At 44.2% G+C, this 20,872-nt stretch overlaps 1 long non-coding RNA gene across 1 annotated transcript; it reads left to right on the forward strand.

Moving 5' to 3' along the window:
- Positions 1-8,698: 8,698 nt before the first annotated feature.
- LOC128340382 (uncharacterized) lies at positions 8,699-16,717 on the forward strand. Its single transcript, XR_008313664.1, has 3 exons — positions 8,699-8,767; positions 10,341-10,454; positions 16,206-16,717. It is a non-coding gene; the product is annotated as an uncharacterized LOC128340382 (long non-coding RNA).
- The last annotated feature ends 4,155 nt before the right edge of the window (positions 16,718-20,872 follow it).

The raw sequence follows: 20,872 nt of genomic DNA on the forward strand, positions 1-20,872 counted from the left end.
AACATCTGGGACTTGGAGATTGTCTGATGAGTGCCAAGAGAATGAACTCTTAAGACACACTGAGATTACCAAAATGTCAGTTGATGTTTATCAGAGTCAATGGACATGCAGAGGCAGAGACTTTGGTTTGTTTTTCTCAGTGTATGTCTTGGACTGGTATGTCTTGGAGACAAACCATGGAAATTATATATTTTTAAAATCACAATGGAACTGTCTAACAGCTGCTGCCCCTTGAGTTTCTAGTGCCCTAGGTGAAATTTGACCTTGGCCATCCTGCCCTGCTACCCCACCTCAGCCAAGAAGTGGGAGCCTTGGCTTTTACCCTGAGCTGGGCAGGCTGCATGACCAACCTGCTCAGATGACCAGTGAATGATTAGCCCATGCTGGTTTTGGAAGACAGTGGAAGAGAGTTCCCATGTCTATTATGGGGGCAGAACCAGCACTTCAGAGATGAAAGGATGCTGCTGTTAATTTGGAAATCCAGTCCGAGATAATTTCTTCTTGGAAATGAATGCTGAGGCAGGCAATTCTTTTTTTTTTTTTGGGGGGGGGGAGGGATGACAAACTAGAAGCAATCTTATGCTTGTTTAACTAAGCTTTATTCAGAAACAAGTCCATTTTTAACTTCTCCTTTCCCTCCCGTTCCTTTCTGACTGCGCCCCCCACTCTCTACAGGATCCCCACAGGGACAAACTTCCAGTAACAAAAAGATTGCTAGATTAGAAGATGACAGCAGCTTATGTGACTAGGTGTTTCCTGGGGGCTGAGGTGAAATGTGCAAAGACAACTCTGTATTTTGGGGTACAGAACATGCAGGCCCTCTGGGGATAAGATTGCTGGGTTGTATATTAAATTCTTACATCAGTGTGCAGGATTTCAGGAGGGCAACATGAAAGGGAGAGAAAATTGGGCAGTGCTATATTTTGGCACTGTTTATGCGCTCCCTCAAGAAATGGTGCCCTGGGTGACCATCCAAGTCTGCCTAATGGGCAGGCTGAACCCTGTGAACGGGAGCAGTTACAGCTGAAGTTTTGGGAGAGTTACTGCAAGAGAACAACTTCAAAAATGCATCCGATGTGGCACCTAAAGTGCATTTTCCTGTTCCACCTGGGCTGTTTAAATCTGCGAGGATTCCATCTGGCTTGCATTTTGTATGCCTGCTACAGATGGGCCAATCTCCTCAGCCAGTGCAAAGCCATGGATTATGTATAGGCTGTCACACTTCTGTGCCTTGATAGTGGTGTGCTCCAATTCACTTTTGCTCTTTCAAAAATGGCTTGATTCCACAACAGTGTGAAGAAATGAATCCCATATATTCTGCCATTGAAAGAACAAAAGAACAGCCCTGCTGGATCAGACCAAAGGCTCATAGTCCAGCATCCGCAGGTCACCAAGTTCAAATACCTTGGGATTTATTTTCAATCCAATTTGAACTGGAAATCACAGTGGCTACATGCTATTTCCCTGGCTCGTAACACACTATATGCCTTTTTGTGCTTTTTAGATGGAAAAGGTGGCCAATTTATACCTATGGCCTTGCGAGTGTTTTGAGCCTAGATTGTGGCTCAAATGCTCTTCGGAGTAGCTATCTGGATTCAAGGTGCCCATTCAGATATCGAATCAATCCAGTCTAGGTTCCTTAGAGCTATTTTTAGAGTCCCCAAATGTGTCTCTTATGCTGCATTATGTTTGGAGACTGGTTCCTATTCGATCTCCTGTTTAGCTTGGGAGGCCTCATTGACATGCTGGCTTAAACTCTGTTTGGACCCTCAGCGACCTTCATATGTCCAATATATGTGGAGAGACACCTTCCCTAACCCATGGTTGTCCGTTGTCACCAATAAAATGTTGGGCATGGAGCTTTCTCCCTCTTACATTTTTTCCCTGGGATTTGCAAAGGTGAAGGCTAGGCTATTGTCATTCAGCGTCTAAAGGACATTGAGTACCAACACCTAGTTGACCTTGGAAATAAATGTCATACCCCTTTATATCTTGGCATTTCTCTTCCAGTTGGGAACCAGGCTGCTAGATATCTAACCACTCTTCATTTTGCTAAATTTAGGTCGGCCTTTGCTAGGGCTAGGCTGAATGTACTACCGTCAGCTTTGCTCCGAAGGAGGTTCTCTAAAGAACTTCCTGTTTCGGGGTTATGTCCATGTGGGGAGGGTAGCCTGGAAACAGTCACTCATACTCTTCTATACTGCTCCCTTTATCGTGATTCGAGGAGTGAATTACTGTATCCATTACTAGAGCAATTCCCTGGTAGGCCTGATTCCTTCTATCTTAACTACTGCTTGGCGGATACCAACAATGAAGTCACCAAAGTGGTAGCCAAATTTATTTATGGGGCGATGAGACAGACATCTCGCCACAGTCTTTTATAGGTTTGATTTTATGGTCGTTTTAGTTTATCTGTATATGTATCATCATATTTACTCTATTTACCGTAATTCTGAATGGTTGTGTTATTGTCACTTTTGTTTCTGTTTGGCCCATGGCTGCAATAAAAGAACTGCTAATCCAGCATCCTGTTTCCACAGTAACCAAGCAGATGCCTTCAAGAAGCTCCCAAGCAGGGCATGAAGGCATTAGCTCTTCCCTGTTGTTGTACCCCCTCAACGTCTGGTATTCAGAGGTATACTGCCTTTGAACAGGGCGGGTCCACCATCATCATGACTAATAGCCCTTACTAGATCTCTGCTCCTTCATGAATTTGTCCAATCCCCTTCTAAAGCCATCTAGGCCAGGTGACATTGCCATATTTTGTGCCAGAGAATTCCATAAGTGAATTATGCATTATGTGAGGTACTTTCTTTTGTCTTGCCTGAACTGACTGACCATTAGTTTCACTGGGTGACCCCAACTGCTGGTGTTATAATACCCTTATACAAAATTTTGGTGTGGCCACACTTGGAGTACTGCGTACAGTTCTGGTCACCACATCTAAAGAAGAACATTGTAGAACTGGAAAAGGTGCAGAAGCGGGCAACCAAGATGATCAGGGACCTAGAGCACCTTTCTTATGAGGCAAGGATACAACAACTGGGGCTTTTTAGTTTAGAAAAGAGATGACTGCGAGGAGACATGACAGAGGTCTATAAAATCATGCATGGTGTGAAGAAAGTGGATAGAGAGAAATTCTTCTCCCTCTCACATAACACTAGAACCAGGAGTCATCCCATTAAACTGATTGCCAGGGAATTTAGGACCAACAAATGGAAGTACTTTTTCACACAACACATAATCAACTTGAGGAATTCCCTGCCACTAGATGTGGTGATAGCTGACAACCTGGATGGCTTTAAGAGGGGTTTGGATAACTTCATGGGGTAGAAATCTATCAATGGCTACTAGTCAGGGACTACAGGCCACCTCCAGCCTCAGAGGCAGGATGCTTCTGAATACCATTTACAGGGGAGTAACAACAAGAGAGAGGGCATGCCCTCAACTCCTGCCTGTAGGCTCCCAGCGGCATCTGGTGGGCCACTGTGTGAAACAGGATGCTGGACTAGATGGGCTGCCTTGGGCCTGATCCAGCAGGGCTGTTCTTATGTTCTTATGGGGATAGGAAGCTCCTCTTGATCTACTTTCTCCATACTATGCATATTTTATAAATATCTTCTTAAAAAATCAAATATTGTGACAGTGAGGTCCATAAATAAAATATGCAGCTAATATTAGGCTCAAAATAAACCAAGAATCTATTTCATAATTTATGGAATTCATTGGTGCAAGATGTTGTGATGGCCATTTCCTTAGAAGCACCCTTCCAGCTTATGTGCTGATGCTGCTCCTGAAGTTTGTTGCTTCAAACACCAGGTGAGGGTGACCTGATTGAATGCTCCCTGAAAACACACACACACAATGGAACCTACTTGGAAAGTTGGTAATTGATTTGGCTGTGACCATCTGAACTCATGCCAAGGCAAGAACCAGAGATTCACTCAAGGCCTCAAACTGAAATGCATAGCCAAGATTTGAAGTTAGTTTGCCAAACCAAGTGCTACTCACTCTGAGGTGCATGTTTATTTCTGAAACCACACTCTTCATGAACCTCTGGTTTGCTTCAGCTGAGCCTACCTTCTTTGCCATTAGGGCCATTGGCTGCAAAGTGGATGATGTAGAGCAGGGCTGCTCAACTTTGGCCCTCCTGCAGAGCTTGGCCTACAACTCCCATAATCCCTAGCTATAGGCCACTGTGCCTTGGAATTATGGGAATTGTAGTCCAAAAACAGCTGGAGGGCCAAAAGTGAGCAGCACTGATGTAGAGAAAGCTTGCAAGTGCAAGGCATGCCAGGATAGTCTCTGGGCAGGGGCGTATCTAGCATGAGGTAGGCAGGGCACATCCCGGGGCACCACTTGAAGGGGGGTGCCATTTTTTAAAATTAATTTTCTTTAAAAATGGCTGCCAAAAACAAAATGGCCACCACACATGCTCAAATGGTCTCTGTGAGGCCCTAGGCCATGCCAGGCCTCACAGAGGCCATTTGAGTATGCATGGTGGCCATTTTGTTTTCAGCGGCCATTTTTTAAAAATTATTTTTTAAAAATGGCCACCACACATGCTCAAATGGTCCCTATGAGGCCCTAGAGGCCAGCCGAGGGCAGGGGGAACCTTTGCAGACCCCCCCCATGGCCTTTAGGAAGCCCCCCAAAGGGGCTACAGGTATTTTTTTTAAAAAAATAATATAATATAAGTCACTATACACATATTCAGATATGTGACTTGTATGTGATCTTCAGACTTGTATTTTTCAGCTGATATTATGGTAAAGTTATCTGAAAGATGAGTGACAGATGTTTGGACAGGGGGCACAATTTCAGTGCTTGCCCTAGGTGCTACTTTCCATAGATACGCCTCTGCATCCGGGGCCTAGCCTGTGAGGCCCAGCCAAGGGGCGAATATCTGGCTCAACTCGACTATTTCCAAGAAACCGAGATGTGCGACTGCAGCACCAGCTTCAAGTTTCCTCCATATCTTGGGCTGGGGGAAAGTCAGGTTCCATGTTATGTGTGAATCTGGCTGATCTCAGGGAGATATCTTCTACCTTAGCTCTTTCTCAGACATGCTAGGTTCTTAGGATTCCCCTCCACCTCCACCCCACCTTGCAGTTTTCTCACATGCAGTTAGAAGCAGTACAGACAGGAATGAGTTTGCTACATGATGATCAATTTGTCTAGACCATGGGATCTCAACCTTGGGTCCCCAGCTATTGTTGGACTTCTGCTCCCATAACCCCCAACCAAAGGTAATTGGGGCTGGGAATTATGGGAGCAGAAGTCCAGTAACATTTGGGGAACCAAAGTTGAGAATCCCTGGTATAGACCTCGGGTTCCCAACTTCCCACCCCCTGATGTGAACTGCAACTCCCATCATCCCCAGCTACAATAAATACTTTGCAGCTGCGAATGATGGGAGATGTAGTTCAGCAACATCTGGCAGCCCCCAGGTTGGGGAATGATGGGAGCTGTAGTTCAGTAACATCTGGAAAACCCCAGGTTGGGAACCCCTGGTTTAGAACAGGGGTTCTCAAACTTGAGTCCCAATTGTTGTTGGATGACAACTATTTAAGAGAACACCTTCTTTGTTAAGAGCCCCGCCACTTACTGAGATCATCCAGGGAACCAAGACTGCAGATGCCACCAACTCGTCTGGTGGTTACTCGGGGCCTTTGAAATGCACTCTCTCCCTGTCAAAATAAGAGCTTCCCCATCTCTTGACAGTTGTTAAAAGGGCTGTTGAGACATTTATTCATCCAGTTTTTTAATTAGATATATAGAATCTATAATCTAGCATTGTTTTAATTTTTCCAACATTGTTTTTGATTTGTGTTGTTTTACCACCAAGAGACATGAGTTTGGGATGGTATATAAATGTGCTAAATGAATAATAATAAATTCATGAAAGAATAAATAAATAAATTAAACTCCTATCATCCCCAGTCACAATGGTTCAATCTTTGTGGCTGGAGACAATGGAAGCTGGCAGTCCAATGATATCTGGGAAACCCCAGTATAGAAAATCTCTTCAATGGCCTTAAATGGGATTGGATAAATGCACACAGGGGTATCTTGTAGATGTAATAATTGCCAGGAGCAGATTCATGTGCCTTCAGGGTTCTGCAACAGAAAATGAAGCCTAAATAGGTTGTCAAAAAACTCAAATCCTCGTGCTTCAGTAGGTAGTATGACAAATATGACTCAACTCCACAGCTTCCATAAAGAGAAAATTGGTATGAAGTATGTAGGAGTGATGAGTGTTCCTTATTATGAAGTTGTTACAAGGGGTTCTGGTGAGCGGCTCTTGGGACCCTTGAGCCATGATGGTTATAAAGCAGGCAGTTTCCCACAAAGTTACAACCACAGGCTTCAAAGTCCAAATAGAAATACATTTTCTCGAATACAAAGTAGAAAGCTTGACTCTGAACATGCAGGTATTCCCACATTACACAGACTTGGAAGATGGTTTATTGTGTCTGGACTACTGAACTTTACCTCTGCTTATATTAGTTTCCTAATGATACATACTGTACTGAGGAGTGGGGAAGCGGAAAGAACAGAGGGTTGTAAGGGAGAGATAGAAAAAAAGAGATCCAAATGAGATTGGGTACAGAGGGCAGGTGGAACCGGTTTAGAGATCCAGAGAAGAAGCAGGGTGAGGAGGGAAAGGGAGACAAACAAGTCTGGGTAGGTAAAGTTAGCAGGTAAAGTCAGTCAAGAGATCCATGAAAGAGAGGGGAACAGAGAGGAAAGGAGACCCAAATTGGTCTGGGTAGGGAAAGTAAATTGAATTGATTTAGAGGTTTGGAAAGGGAAGCAGGAGGAGAGGACAAGACTTGAACAAGTTTGGATAGAAGAAAAGCTGGTCAGAAGAATTGGAGATGGGAGCAGAACTGACAAAGAGAGAACCTTGAAGGGGTTTGGGTGAAGGAGCTAGGAAAGACTGGAGAGAACTGGCTTCATTCTCTGGGTGGAGAGGGTGAGCTCTCCAGCTACAGAGTGAATACTCAGGTGGGGCTATGTAAAGGAGGGGAGTTTGCTGGGATCCCAGAAGTGAGACCTGATGCGACAGGGTTCCCCGTATCGCTGAGGGGCTGCTGAAGGGGGACTGGAGGTCCATACTTGGCCAATTCCCATCCTTCATGTGTGGGTGAAGAGTCACCCTCAGCCTCCCAGTGGCTGAGTACATAAGAATGTAGGAACATAGGAGGCTGCCTAATATTGAGACAGACTAGGGATGGGCACGGAACGGCTGAATTGATGACTGCCAATTCAAAGGTGGTGGTGGGGGGATAACTTTAAGGACTGGGGAGAGTGCTCTTCCTCACTCCCCTGTCGCATTTCCTCCACCAGCGCTGTTCTTAAAAATGGTCCTGCTTGGTGGCAGTGGACGTCCTTGAAGCCCCAATACATTGCAGACTGGAAATACCTGGTGTGTGTGCACACATGTCACGGGGTGCACATGTTGCAACATGCACATGCGCACCGGCCACTTCTGGTCAGACACACATCGGGGCATCAAGGAGGTACGCTGCCGCCCCACGAGACCATTTTTAAGGACAGCACCAGCTGGGGAAATGCGGCAGGGAGGTAAGAGCACCCTCCCCAGTCCTTAAAGCTATCCCCCCACCTCCGAACTGGTTCGGAGGTCCACAAAAGGACCTCTGAACTGGTTCCGTGCACATCCCTAAGTCAGACCATTGGTCCATCTAGCTCAATACTATCTACACTGACTGGCAGCAGCTCCCCAAGTTATCAGACAGGAGATACTAGGGAGTGAACCTGGAATCTTCTGCATGCAAGTAGCAGGATAGCAGTGGTTCAGAGTAGTGTGTGTGTGTGTGTGTGTGTGTGAGAGAGAGAGAGAGAGTGTGTGTGTGTGAGAGAGAGAGAGAGAGTGTGTGTGTGTGTGTGTGTGTGAGAGAGAGAGAGAGAGAGAGAGAGAGTGAAAATCAGGGCTGCTCAACTGGCCCTCCTGCAGATGTTGGCCTACAACTCCCATAATCCCTGGCTATTGGCCACTGTGGCTGGGGATTATGGGAGTTGTAGTTCAAAAACAGATGGGGGGGTGCTAAGTTGAGCAGGCCTGGTGTAAATGAACAACTAGGAAGGAGACCCAGAATTACTTTTCAATCAGCAGAAAATCACCACATTTAAATGCAATGCTTGCCTGCTTGCTTGCTTGCTGGGCTTCAGAAAACCAACCTCTGAATCTTAATGAGAGAGAGAGAGAGAGAGAGAGAGAGAGAGAGAGAGAGAGAGAGAGTGAGGTTACCACCCTCTCTCACTGTTACAGCTTATTTCTCAATGTGCCAGCCCAGATTTGACTTTGCTTCCATGTATGGCTCTGTGTTCTGCTTTCTGATTAGAGAAGCTTGGCAGAGCCAACATATATATTATACACACACCAGTTTCTTCTAGCTGTGAGCAGCAGCGTGGAAGCCTTTGTATTCTCAACTCAGCCGCGGTGGGGGGGGGGGGGGGGCGGCAGCGGCGAGGCAGTCCTGAACTGACAGACTGAGGATGCCAAACGGATTATCATTTGACTAGTTCATTGCTGTCAGGCACATGCAAACAGTAGCGAGACTTTTTTAAAAAGAACACAACCCACCACCACCCAGCTGCAGGAACAGCAAAGCCAGAGGGCATAGCTCCTGTTGCCATGGGAACTAGTCAAATAAGAGTCATTTCAGACAGCATTCTTCTTATATGGCGACGATGGTGGCACCTTTTTAGGGATGGCTAGCCCTGGCCCTGACCTTGAATGGTACTAAATTCCCACGTAACTAAGGGGACACTGGTCATTTTGCTGCCAGGGAAGAGGATAGCCATGTTATTTATTTATTTATATCCCACCTTCCTGCCAAGGAGTTCAAGGTGGCATGTAGAGATCCCCCCACCTCCCATTTGATAACAACCACCCTGTGAGGCAGGTTAGGCTGAAAGCACGTGGCTGGCCCAAAATTATCAGTCAGCTTCATGGCTGGGGGTGAGGGTGGGTGGGTAAGCCTGAATCCAGGTCTCCCTGCATCTGGCCTCACACTCTAATCTGCACCATACTGGTGTGATATAGTGGATTGTATCTCACTGGTATTAGATCTCCGCTGGTTTTCAGTTTGTTTCCAGATGTTGGTTTTGATCCATAAAGCAGGGGGTTGCCAGCTGTCCTTAGACTGCAGCTCCCATCATGCCCAGCCACAATGGGCACCAGAAATACAACTCCCATAATACCCTGGGCTTTGTGCTCAAGGATGGGAGTTATAGTCCAACTGCATCTGGGGACCGAGTGTTGGGAACCTCTGCCTTAAAGCTCTATTTGGTTTCGTCCTTCAGCTATCCTGGACTGATCCTTTCTGCCCCTGAATGAACTTGCCTGCTCACTAAGATCTTCACCAGAGGCCTTCCTCCAAGTGCTCCCACCACCAGCAGTCACTCTGGTGGTGACCAGAGCCGGGCCTTCTTAGTAATGGCACCCTGTTTGTGGAATGTTCTCCACAGGACTTGCCTGGTGCCAACTTTATTATCCTTGAAGCACTAGGTGAAGGTTGTTTTAATCTCCTGAGCTTTTAGTTAACATTTATATGTAGGTAAACAGAGGAGAGCATTTATAACTCCTGTTCGTTTCATAAACAGCACATGACCTGCTCGAGCCTATGGCTGACTGAGAAGCTACTATGGTGGTGTGGCTTGTTATAGTGCTGGCTTTGTGCAACATCCTTTATTTATGGTTTCAATACAATTCTGCTAAGCTGAAGTAAACTATGGCTGCATTACCATGTAATCTGGAAAGCACCCTGCACAGTTCCCCTCACTCTAGGCAGAGATGACCATTCTCACCATGCAGTGCTGAGCTTTGCCCAGCTTCAGGGGGGCTTCTTTAAGGAAAACAGCACCCTCTTGAGTCCCTACATCATCTTGAAAGGTGTGCATGGAGTGCTGGGAAGTGTAGCCCTTCCCAGTGCTTTCGCCCTAGAGATCTTAAGAGAGGTCTCCATCTCTCTTAAGGCGCCCCACCCCGACACACACCCTGAGAAAACTGCAGCACTGTGCAGAGTTCAGCACAGTGGGAAAGGGCTCTCACAGTTTTCTTTCTTTCTTTCTTTATTGCCGAAGCGGCCTCTGCTTGGAAAATAGTGAAGATCACTGCTGCATAGCCTCCTACTGACATCCTGTAGCTTTCACTATTAGGTGCAGTTGTGGCCTTGATCCCAACTCCAAATCTGGCAGGACAAAATGGTTGCCACAACTCTTCCCCAGCTGTTGAAGACACCAGCACTCCTCACTCTTGTCAACCAAATTAATCCACAGTTAACCCTCCTACTATTCTAACATTTTATCAGTGCACTTCTGGAAGCTCTCCAGCAGATGAGAACACAACCGAACTGTAGCAGCCTCTTCAAGTTTCTGCATCCAGGAGACACCGTGTGGCCATTGCAGTCATCACAACTTCTCAGGTTTGACTTTGCTGTCAAAGTTACCCCTCTGGCAAGAAACCTTAAGAAACATGCCCCTCAAACCTGAGTGGCACAGAGGCAGGTTCCAGAAAAGCCTGCTCTGTGACACCTTTCAACATCCAATTGGCCACTAAGCTTTAAGAATCCTTTAGCTCCTTCCCCATCCCAGTCAGTGATGTCACCTTCAGTCATCGCACCCTGAGTTACAAGCAGACCAGGGGCTCTGTTTTTATTGCTTCCATTTCTTTTTCTCCAAAAAAATGGGGACGTAATTTTCTTTGTCTGCTTCTATTAAGACCAAAAAGCAATTACAAAAACTAGGTGCATTTTCAGTGTTACGTCTTTATTAGACAAATTCCAGTACTGAATAAAATATATCCACTGATCTCCTAAATTAGATAGGCGGTTTATTCTGTTAATTAGAAAGCCAGCGTGGTGTAGTGGTTAGAGTGATAGACTAGGACCGGGGAGACCCGAGTTCAAATCCCCATTCAGCCATGATACTTGCTGGGTGACTTTGGGCCAGTCACTTCTCTCTCAGCCTAACCTACTTCACAGGTTTGTTGTGAGGAGAAACTTAAGTATGGAGTACATCGCTCTGGGCTCCTTGGAGGAAGAACGGGATAATTAATTGATTGATTGATTGATTGAAATTCAATTCTATAGCTGGTCTTACAGGCAAGGCTCTGATGGCAATATCCAGAGTTCCTCAACCTTAATTCCTTCCCTTCCTTTTAAGCATTATAGACATTGAGCAAAGAGGCACCTTTAAAAAGTGGTATTCTCTTATACTTAGCAAGGGGAGAACGACTGGCCCTATCCAACCCCAGCACAGTAACTCTTCAGTGGCTGTTCCTGGTGTTTCCATTGTTTCTTTTTAGATTGCCAACACTTCTAGGACAGGGAACCATCTTATTTTTCTCTATGTAATCCACCTTGAACTCTTGTTGAAAAGCAGAATATAAATATTCATAGTAGTACAGTGTGCGAGAGTAACTACTTTGAAAAATCCGGGTGACATTTCCATTACAAACCCCCTCCCACCTCATTATATGGGGAAGGAAGCTCACACCATTGCTGCTAGAACAGGACCAGCATTAGAAGAGCACCATGAATAAAGTGAGTCCATTTCTGGTCATATGAAAAAGTTTAAACAAGGTCCTGGTAGCTTCATATATGTGTGTGGCTCGAGTATAGTGAAATACAAAAGGCATAATTGTTTGGGGGTGGTATCCAGTGAACAAACTGTTGCATAGTTACAACATTGAACTGCTGAACTTATGAAGCATCAGGAAAGGCAGAGCTTTGGTTTCCACAGCAACGATAATACACTTTACATGCATATATTCAATGTACATCTTAATAGAGAATAATGTTTTTCAAGACTTCCTACTATCAGGGAATCTTTTCTGCATTAATTTTTCCGCTAAGAAATGCAAGTGTTGCCAGGGTTACTGGGTATACCTTCTCTGTGCATACGAGTCAGCTTTCTTTGTTCCAATGTAGGACTGTTGCATCTTGCCCCCATCATTCCCTTCTGAAGTGAAAGCACATCATAATAAACAATTCTGTAACTGGTACATTGTATGAGATAATTGGTGGTAGTGGACAAACGGTATTTCAGGGAATCTTAGTTGCCATTACTGAACCTCTTACTATTGAATCTCTGGCAAATTTCTGCAAATTCCCAGAGTTCCTAGGAGCACAGCTTGAAAACCATAGCCATAGAAGTATACTTAATTATCCATGGATAAGGGGAATTAGTGTTAGCTGCTGTGTTACTAAATAGAAAAAATAAATAAAGGACTGTTTTAACTTTCTTTCTCATTGAAGAGAATGGATAACCTCTCTTGGATGGACACATTAAAACTAGATTACATATGAAGGATAAGCCTTGCTGTAGAACAGGCCTGCTCAACTTCGGCCCTCCTGCAGATGTTGGCCTACAACTCCCATAATCCCTGGCTATTGGCCACTGTGGCTGGGGATTATGGGAGTCGTGATCCAAAAACAGCCGGAGGGCCACAGTTGAGCAGACCTGCTGTAGAAGACTCAGCATGGCTTCTTTATGGAATAGCCTCCCCAGTTAGGTTTGCCTGGCTTTGTCACTTTGTCCTTTTAGATAGCAGGTAAATTTTATTTATTTATTTAATGTTATACACACACACACACACACACACACACACACACACACACACACACACACCATCCAAAACTTGCGTCAAAAAGGTAAAGATCTTTTTGTCCACCCAGGCCTTTTAAATTCTGGTTTTCAGATTTGATCTGATTATATTTTCTTTTTTCTTTTTTGTCTGTTATGATTTCATCTGTTATGTGTTTATATAGTATGTTATAATCCTCTATTGTAAGCCATCCAGAGAACAATTTGTTATGAGGTGATGTAGTGGATTAAAGCCTTTGTCTCATAGCAAGCTCATGTGAAGAAAAGAAATGCTGAATCATCCCTGCTGAGCTACCTGGCAAGGCTTCTCCTAAAACTATTCTGTATTATCGGTAGGTTCAAAATGCTGCCGCCACCACCCCTTTTTTCTACAAAAATTCTCTGGGCTTGGGGTGGGATAACCCAGGAAAAACACTCTTAATTTGGCTCTTGGACATGTACAAAAATCTTCCATGTGCCAGCCTACATGTGATGATAAAACTGATAGCTTCTGACCATTTGAGGACGTGTTTGCACCAGAAGAATCCCCCTTTGGGGCCCCCTTTACCTGAGTTGAAAACCAGCTCAGAGAGGCTTATAAAAAGAAAAGAACTAAAAAGGTTTTATACAATTACTACAGACTGCTTCCATCTGAGGCTTTCTGAGCTTTTAGGTACTGTTGAGAATACTTAGTAGGGTTACAACAATAGGTTGCCTTACTGTAAACTTAAATTTTTATAGAATTTTTTGCAACATCCTAGGTAGGATGGGCATAGGCTAGTTTTCTTATTTTAATTATGTTTCAGGTAAACAATAACAAAACAGTGACAGGAACAATTAAATGTGAAGAAAACTAAACTAATGACAATGGGTACAGCAACCAGCCTCAGAATTGACAATGAAGACATTGAAGTGGTGGATAGCTTCTGCTTTTTAGAATCAGCCATCAACAGTAAAGGATCCAGCAGTTAAGAAATACACCAAAGACTAGCACTTGGTAGAGTTGCAATGAAGGCCTTGGAAAGGATATTTTGATGCCGTTACATGTCTACACTTACAAAGATTAGAATCGTTCAGACCTGAAAACAAGGGTTTTCCTGTGACACTCTATGGATGCGAAAGCTGGACTTTGAAGAAGAAAGATAGAAAAAACATTGATGCTTTTGAACTTTGGTGCTGGAGGATACCATGGACAGCCAAGAAAACAAACAAATGGATCACAGAACAACTCAATCCAGAATTTTCACTCAAGGCACAAATGACCAGGCTCAAACTATCATACTTGGGACACATTAGGCGAAGACCCAGCTCCCTTGAGAAGTCTATAATGCTGGGGAAAGTTGAACAAGAGAGAAGAAGAGGACAACCAGCAGTAAGGTGGATGGACATGATTATGACAGCAATGAATGCACCACTGAGAGACCTTAAAGGCCAAGTTGAAGACAGATCATCCTGGGGAGAATCTATCTATGTGGTTGCTAAGAGTCAACACCGACTTGACAGCACTTAATCAATCAGGTATATGCAAAAGCACACACACAGAGACCAAAAAAAATATAATATCCCTAATGCAAAGTCTGACTAAACAAACTTTTCCCTATGCTAAACTTCCTGATGTTATAAGCCCTGGCTCTTTGCCTTGAACTCACCACACTCCTGATGAGAATTCAAGCTTCTTGCCCTCCTGTCTTTCAAGGACCTGCAGAGTTATTCTCCTGCAGCCACCCTCCATGGCCACATGTTGTCCTGTGTACATCCAGCCTAGCTTCTCAAACAAAGAACTCCCTTCTTCCTGGCAACAGCTCTTTAGGTCCCACCCACCTGGTGTGCTGACTGGCTGAGCCCTGGAGTTCACCAGCCTGTCACTCAAGACAAGGATTCGCTTCCGGTTAACTCTTTAGAGGGAGGAGAAGCTGATCACTACAGGTGGCTAACAAAGTTTATTATTAATTATAATTATTATTATTCTGCAAAGGGAAGGCCAGCCTAAGAGAATGTCAAACATACAGGTGAAACTCGGAAAATTAGAATATCATGCAAAAGTCCATTAATTTCAGTAATGCAAATTAAAAGGTGAAACTGATATATGAGACAGACGCATTACATGCAAAGCGAGATAAGTCAAGCCTTAATTTGTTATAATTGTGATGATCATGGCGTACAGCTCGTGAAAACCCCAAATCCACAATCTCAGAAAATTAGAATATTACATGGAACCAAGAAGACAAGGATTGAAAAATAGAACAATATCGGACCTCTGAAAAGTATACAGTGTACTGTGCTTGATTGGCCAGCAAACTCGCCTGACCTGACCCCATAGAGAATCTATGGGGCATTGCCAAGAGAAGGATGAGAGACATGAGACCAAACAATGCAGAAGAGCTGAAGGCCGCTAATGAAGCATCCTGGTCTTCCATAATACCTCATCAGTGCCACAGGTTGATAGCATCCATGCCACGCCGCATTGAGGCAGTAATTGCTGCAAAAGGGGCCCAAACCAAGTACTGAATACATATGCATGCTTATACTTTTCGGAGGTCCGATATTGTTCTATTCTTCAATCCTTGTTTCTTGGTTCCATGTAATATTCTAATTTTCTGAGATTGTGGATTTGGGGTTTTCATGAGCTGTACGCCACGATCATCACAATTATAACAAATTAAGGCTTGACTTATCTCGCTTTGCATGTAATGCGTCTGTCTCATATATCAGTTTCACCTTTTAATTTGCATTACTGAAATTAATGGACTTTTGCACGATATTCTAATTTTCCGAGTTTTACCTGTAAATGGAGTAATCTGCTAGATGTTATACTGCTCGACTTCCAGATAGCTTTTGCCAAAAGTCCCAAGCCAAAGGCTCCTGCATAAGCCTAGCAGTCATGAAATTAAAACAGCAACTAGCACAGGAGAAAAATACTAAGTTTTCACAACAGAGAGAAGTGAGTAGTGGAGTCTTCCAAACATGTGCATTCAGAAATCCAGAACAAAACAGATGTGATGCCAGCCACTGGTAAGAAACCTTTGCTTTTGTTAAGTGTACTGCATGCAATCATGAGTCAAGCATGTACAGTTAGAAAATCAGCAGTGTATTCCTCCAAAACACTGATTGCTGGCTTTCTACTTACAGGTATATGGTAAGTTGTATGAAAATTGTAGAGAGCCTGGGACAAGCACAAGTAGACCTGTTTGCATCTCTCATAAACTCCAAGCTGAGGCGGGGGAGGCAGTAGATGCACTCTTGATTCCCTGGCCTCTCTTGCTGCTTTATGCATTTCCTCCAGTTCCACTCCTTGAGAGATATCTAAGGAAGCTTCATTGAGAAAGGGCCAAGGTGATTCTAGTAGCCCTCCTTCCAGGAGGCTGTGGTTTTCAGACATCATGAACCTAGCAGTGCAGGGTCCACTTTTCCTCCCACAAAGGGTGGATCTTTTTCTCCAGGGTCCAATCTACCACCCAAACCCAGATTGGCTAAAAATAGCTGCTTGGAGGTTGAGCGTGACTTACTAACTTGTAGGGGTCTCTCCCCCTCTGTTATGAACACTAATAATATCTACCAATTTACATGGAAATGTTTTCTGTTCCTTGCAGGTTTCTCGTTGCAGCCTTAAAGAGCTTCTGTCCTTCCTCCAGGAAAGCCTGGAGAAGAGTTTAAAAATGAACACCTTGAAACACCAGGCTTCATGGCTAGCTCTGTTTATTTTATGCCATTTGGACTTGGAGACTCCCATTTCCCATCATCCACTGCTATGTAGGTTTCTCAAAGGTGCATCCCTCCTCTCACCATGATTGTGTCACCCTTTTCCTATATGGGGCGTGCACACAGTATTGAGAGTATTGAATTTGCCCCCGTTTGGGCATAAGGTGCCTCTGCGAATTAAAAGGTGGCCTTCCTTACAGCTATCGCAATGGCTAGAGAAGTTTTATAGCTGCAGACCGTCTCTTATCAAGGACCATCTCTGTATTTTCTCAAGGGATGCAGTAAAACTCAAATAAAACATTCATCCCTCAAGTAAATTCTCACTTTCACAGACCGGAAGACATATACCTACCATCGTTTTGCCCTCATTCAGTTCACCCAAGGGTAAGAGTTTTTATGCCAGTTTCCCCCTAGGAGTAATCAGCCTTCAGATTTGAAACCTCCGCTACGGTTTTTCATCTACATGTGCCTCTATCTTCTTAACGTCATTTTTAGTGTTTGTGTTGTTCAATTGAACTGAAGGGATCTGCACACCAGGGGCCTCTTAAAGATCTCTTCATTTACCTGGTCCAGCCTTCTGGAGCAAGTGGGTGGGGATAACCCACAATTGAGGGTGACCTCAATTACAGCAGCAAGAAGAAACCTTCATGATGAGTACAAGTGTTCTATTTCCCAATAAAGCTCACTGTTCCTCTCAGAAATATGTTTCTGAGCACAGGCAAGACACACATTTTCAAGTGGCACAGTGGGCTGCATAGGAAAGGGGTGATGGAAGATCGCCTCTCCCTGCTATTACATGCACGAAACATTTTTGGCACATGCCATGTTCATAAGAACAGACCTGCTGGATCAGGCCCAAGGCCTACATATCCAGCATCCTGTTTCCCACAGTGGCCTGCCAGGTGCCTCCAAGAAGCCCACAGGCAAGAAGTCTCTCTTGCTGTTGCTCCACTGCAACTGGTATTTAGAGGCATCTTGCCACTAAGGCTGCAGGTCAGCCAGTTTCTAGCCATTAAGACTGCACAGAAAGCCAGAAAAGTTCTGGATCAAATGATGTCAAAGGTTGGAGAGGTCTGGATACGGCTCAAGCATTGGACTTCTGCACCCAGCCCAATATTAAAATTTTGCAATTGATGCATCCTTTCCCGTCACCACATGCCATGTGACACAGTCTTCTCTTCTCTCTCTACCTTCAGTCTTAAAAAATGCAGATGTGAATACAGTGGGTATAGGAAAGAATCACCCCCTTTGATAGACCTTAAATTCTGGTTCCCTTACATCCTGAAATGAAAACACAAAGAAAATTCCCTTCACCAGCTGTACTTATCCAATGCAACCTATAACATCCAACTGAAAAACATCACAATTACAGTCCAGAAAAAGTGTCAGAAATAAAAAATGAGAATTACTGAGATTGAAAAAGGATCACCCCCCCCCCAATGTCAATATTTTGTTGAACCACCTTTTGCTTTAATAACAGCCTTGAGTCTGTTGGGATACTTCTCTATCAACCTTGCACATCTAGACGGAGCAATATTTGCCCACTCCTCCATACAGAACTGTTCAAGTTCGGTCACATTGGATGGTAGGTGTTGGTGGACTGCCATCCTCCCTGGATCCGGTCAGCCCCCCAAACTGGATGGAAGAGCAAGCAGGAAACTGGTAAGAGAGGTTACCAAAAGGCCAATGGCCACTCTGAAGGAGTTAAAGGACTTCGTGGCAAAGAGTGGTTGTTCTGTGCATGTGACAATTTCACGAGCGCTCCACAGATGTGGCTTGTTCGGGAGGGTCGCAAGGAGAAAGCCACTTCTCAAGAAAGGCCACATTAAAGCTCGTTTGAGCTTTGCCAGAAGGCACCTTGAAGATTCTGATGCCAAATGGAAAAAGATCTTATGGTCAGATGAGACCAAGATTGAACTATTTAGCCTCAACACCAAACAGTACACCTGGCGTAAATCCAACGCAGCTCACCATCCACAACACACCATACCTACAGCGAAGCATGGAGGTGACAGCATCCTGTTGTGGGGGTGTTTCTCTGCCTCAGGGACTGGGGCTCTCGTTAGCGTAGAAGGAAAAATGGATGGGGCAAAATATCGTCAGATTCTGGAAGAAAACCTGCTACCCTCTGCCAGACAGTTGAGGATGGGCAGAAGATTCACCTTTCAACATGACAACGATCCGAAGCACACAGCAAAATTGACCACACAGTGGCTGAAGGAGAAAAAAGTGAACGTCCTCATGTGGCCCAGTCAGAGCCCAGACCTAAATCCCATAGAAAATCTGTGGAGAGATTTGAAGATAGCAGTCCACCAACACCTACCATCCAATGTGACCGAACTTGAACAGTTCTGTATGGAGGAGAGGGCAAATATTGCTCCGTCTAGATGTGCAAGGTTGATAGAGAAGTATCCCAACAGACTCAAGGCTGTTATTAAAGCAAAAGGTGGTTCAACAAAATATTGACATTGGGGGGGGGGGTGATCCTTTTTCAATCTCAGTAATTCTTGTTTTTTATTTCTGACACTTTTTCTGGACTGTAATTGTGATGTTTTTCAGTTGGATGTTATAGGTTGCATTGGAGAAGTACAGCTGGTGAAGGGAATTTTCTTTGTGTTTTCATTTCAGGATGTAAGGGAGCCAGAATTTAAGGTCTATCAAAGGGGGTGATTCTTTCCTATACCCACTGTATATGCAAAACCTCAAATTTTGCAAGAGAACAAAGCATTTATACCTAAACAGATCTGCACAATCTCTTCCAACTCTTAAACTCTGTGCTTCTTGGCCACAGAATATGGGACACGTGTGCAAATAGAACCCTTAAAGTTGAGATACCCATGTAATACCAGAGAACACATCCTCTGTTGGAAGGCAGAGTGCTATTTTCAGTGACTTTTGTCTGTAGAGAAGAACCTCTTGTATGGATTGCAAAAGCAGCCGTTGGCGGTGGAAGGTCAGACCAATAAAGAAAATGTAATGATGTTCAAGGCACAGACCAATGGAACATGGAGACTGACTGGACAAGTGCTACTTTATTCTTATAAGTGTACACAAGGGAAACCCTGCTTTTCATGTGAGATTCCACCCCCCACCCCCTGCAATACCCCTTCTCTCTCCATCTCCCTCCAAAAATATTTTGCAGCTACAGCTGCTGCTTTCCATATGATCACTGTCAGTACCTCCAACCCTGTTTTCCTCTCACAGATTATCAAATATCAAGAGTGCACACAACTCTAACCTAGGGTAGGAGATGTCTCCTACCCTGGTAATCACCATGTGACATCGTGATTCTCTCCAAATGAGCAGAAGGGAGATGAGAGTTGGTCTTGTGGTAGCAAGCATTACTTGCCCCCTTTGCTAAGCAGGGTCTGCCCTGGTTTGCATTTGAATGGGAGACCACGTGTGTGAGCACTGTAAGAGATTCCCCTTAGGGGATGAGGCCAAAGTTCAAAGGAAGAGCATTTACATGCTTGCATGCAGAAGGTTCCAAGTTCCCTCCCTGGCATCTCCAAGATAGGGCTCCTTGCCTGCAACCTTGGAGAAGCTACTGCCAGTCTGTGTAGACCAGGGTTTCTTAACGTTGGGTACCCAGATGTTGTTGGACTACAACTCCCAAAATCCTCAGCTGCAATGGCTTTTGCTTGGGGATTATGGGAGTTGTAGTCCCACAACACCTGGGGGCCCAAGGTTAAGAAACCCTGGTGTAGACAATACTGAGCTACATGGACCAAGGGTCTGATTTGGTATAAGGCAGCTTCCTATGTTTCTATCTTAGGTAGTGTGTGAAGGCAGCAGAGTTTGGCTACAATCCATAGTATTTTGGATGACTTTCTTTTTAAATGGCTGAAAAGAATGTAAAGACAGTTGGCATTTTGGTCCTGGGGCAATTCTTACTAGAATTTTACCATTAATTGAAATCTGAGAGCTTGCACACTTGTTCTCCTTTCTGGATAATGCAGCAGAGCTATTTTACTGCTCAAACTTCAGTCATATGGAAAATGTCATCAAGAGGGGCAAGTTCCAGCAAGCCAGAATTTCAATACATATTTCTTCCTCCACTTAGACATATTAAAAAGAAATTTAATATGGTTATCTCAATATGGTTATTTAACAGTTTATCTCAATGCTATGGGCTACTGGTGGAGGGCACAGTCCCACCGGGAAGCTCACCTGCACCAACTCCATTGAAATGCATAGGAGCTGTGCAAGACCCATGTTATCAAAATAAATCACAAAAATGTAATCTGGACTAAGAAGAACTTTGATGTGAAAAGATCAAGAGGGCAAAATGCTCAATTTCTGCTTAGTAAGGAAAAGAAAAACTTGAAGCGTTTCCCCACAATTTTAATTATCACAAATGTGTAGGTTTAATTTGATTCATACTTAAATAATAATAAATAGGTGGGAAAAATAATGCAAGATTGGAGAAAAAACATGAGTTTTAAATTACCTCATGAGATCAAATAAAAAACCACAGGAATAATGTTCACAACCATAAACCCAAACCCTTTATACTAATCTCAAACACAGCAGTGAATGGCAAAACCAGCATTATTAG

Source organism: Hemicordylus capensis, chromosome 1, assembly GCF_027244095.1.
Source record: "Hemicordylus capensis ecotype Gifberg chromosome 1, rHemCap1.1.pri, whole genome shotgun sequence".
In the NCBI taxonomy this organism is placed as follows: Eukaryota; Metazoa; Chordata; class Lepidosauria; order Squamata; family Cordylidae; genus Hemicordylus; species Hemicordylus capensis.